Source organism: Aplysia californica, unplaced genomic scaffold (genome assembly GCF_000002075.1).
Source record: "Aplysia californica isolate F4 #8 unplaced genomic scaffold, AplCal3.0 scaffold00086, whole genome shotgun sequence".
Classification (NCBI taxonomy): Eukaryota; Metazoa; Mollusca; class Gastropoda; order Aplysiida; family Aplysiidae; genus Aplysia; species Aplysia californica.
The window spans coordinates 294,681-297,012 of record NW_004797356.1 but is presented as its reverse complement, the minus strand read 5'-3'; the positions used below and the strand labels follow the sequence as shown (position 1 = coordinate 297,012).

General features: G+C 44.7%; 1 protein-coding gene across 1 annotated transcript in view; it reads left to right on the top strand.

Annotated features, from left to right (window-relative positions):
* The first annotated feature begins 1,459 nt into the window (after window positions 1–1,459).
* Window positions 1,460–2,332, top strand: part of LOC101846569 — a 13,938-nt gene continuing 13,065 nt past the window's right edge. The window contains exon 1 of the mRNA XM_005094619.2: window positions 1,460–1,760. The gene's annotated coding sequence lies outside the window, so the exon portion shown is untranslated. The remainder of the gene's footprint in view (window positions 1,761–2,332) is intronic.

Sequence of the window (2,332 nt, the reverse complement as noted above, 5' to 3'; positions counted from 1 at the left end):
CGACGCGCGCAGTCGCTGACCTCGACTCTCCGACGATGCACTAAGGCCGGAGAAGGATTGCACCGTCTCGGTATTTACGGTCTCTGACCTAGCCTACTTCCGATGAGGCGGCCTGATCTCTCTGACCGTTTAGGTCCTGTTTCAACTGGTTTAACAGGAGAGGAGACAGACGTGGCAGAGAGGAAGGGGCAGAGGAAAATTTCGCCCTGTTTTGTGTTTGTATCGATTCTATTCAAACATATTAAATGAGTATCGAATGGTACAATACTTCGGTGAGTTTCAGACGTCTTCCATACGTTGTTTGAGGCAGGGGGGGGGGGGGTTGGTTTGGTTCGGGGTGGTTTTCCAGACACGTTTGACGAAGTGCGTGCACCCATTTGTTGAAGTGACGCCAACCCGTTTGACGAAGCAGTTCTAACTCATTTGCCGAAGAGGTTCATAACATATTATTTGCCGAAATGGTGCACTAACATTATCCGGATTTTGCTTAAAGCGACTCGTTGCCCAGCCCTAACCAAGAACCAAAATGCAGTTCTATTCATGTAGTTCGTCTCTCTCAGTGGCGGTGGGTGGACCAACATTTGGGTGGGGCTTAAGTTGCTTCCATTTCTTTTCCATCAAATAGCAAGCAATAAGAACTAAACAGTGATGATTTTTCTATACTCCCGGTGAGCCACGGCATTTTGTGAACCATTCAAACGAAAAGAGTTACTTTTGTTTTCCATCTCTTTGTTCTTAGTTAAATTCTTGTTGATGGTGGGAACGTAGCCGTTTCACCTCCAAATTTCCTCTAATTAATTTTCATGTGAAGTAAAAGTTGCCTTAGGAGTAGTTCGACCTGATTTATAACTGTTAAATCTCAGCGGCACAAACACAAACATGCACACACAGCACTTCAAACATATTGCTTCTATAAGCTGGATTAGGCCGTGTAGTCGAGAAAGTTGAACGCACCTAACAAAGAACCAATGAGCGCATAGATATTTGTGTCAGAGGGGGAAAGTGTGTCGTAAACTTTCACCCCATTGTCAGGGATAGGAGAGCCTGAGCCCTCAGTACAGTGTTCTTTTTTAATGTATTTTACCTTTTTTACTGGAGGAGTTTCATTAAGGGCGGGCCGTGAGAAAGGGCTCATCCTTTGCTGAGCCCTAAAGACATTTGATTGGCTATTGGGTTACTATTGTTGTAAGCGGTGACAACAGTGATTGGATAAACGAGCAAGCCGCCAAGTTGATCATTCTGTGTTCATTGCGTGCGGTCATAACGGTTTCAACTGCTTATTTCAGTATAATATGGAGAAACTTTTGTTTACTTTGGGATAGAGTTGGGGGGAGAGGGTGGGGAGGGGGGAGGAAGGCCTCAAGCCCGTGAGCCCTTCACTACCCACCGCCACTGGTCTCTCTCCGGGCTTTTTTTCCCCCTTGAACGAGAAAACATATTTTGAACTACTCGCCCAACTTGGTCAACGTTGTGTCCTGAAAACGTCCTCCTACGTGTCGAGTACATGCATTTGAAAAGTGGGCTTGCTTACGCCTAGATTCTAAAACTGAAAAATCAAAACCCAAGCGTGTGTAGCTCTAATTAACTGAATTCAGCATGGCAGAGGAGTACAGTGCACGAATTACAGATGTGGTAAACAGCGGCAGTGTTGCTTTCATGATGTCATTGGCGAAAGACACAGGCATCCTTACAGCGCTGAAAGACGCTTTGCAACCTCTGACCTCACAAGAAATGGCTGATTTGAAAGGTCTAAAGGAAAGGTAAGTGGTGTCTGTATGTCTGTTTTGTATGTTATGTTTGTGTGTATGGTGGTCTGTTTGTTTGTTGGTTGGTCTGTTCTAACAGCGCTGAAAGACGCTCACCACCTTTGGCCTCACAAGAAAAAGCTGATTTAAAAAGTTTAAAGGAAAGGTAGGTGACTGTATGCCTGTCTGTATCTTTTGTGTGTGTGTGCGTCTGTTTGTTTGTTTGCCTGTCTCAGCAAATAGATAGACAGATTAATAAAGATTGCACACACGCGCAGTATGAAAGCGCAAGCACACGGGTGGATGTGGGTGTGTGTGTGTGTGTGTGTGTGTGTGTGTGTGTGTGTGTGTGTGTGTGTGTATATGTGTGTGTTTATGTGTATGAGTGTTTGTGTGTGTGTGTGTGTGTATGTGTATGTGTGTGTGTGTGTGTGTGTGTGTGTGTGTGTGTGTGTGTGTGTGTGTGTGTGTGTGTGTGTGTGTGAGAGTATTTGCTTCAATGTCGTGACCAAAATACAAATATGTCTATCCTTCTGTCTGCCTGTAGATCATGTCTAACTGTTAGTCTTGTGTTCTTCTCTAACTAA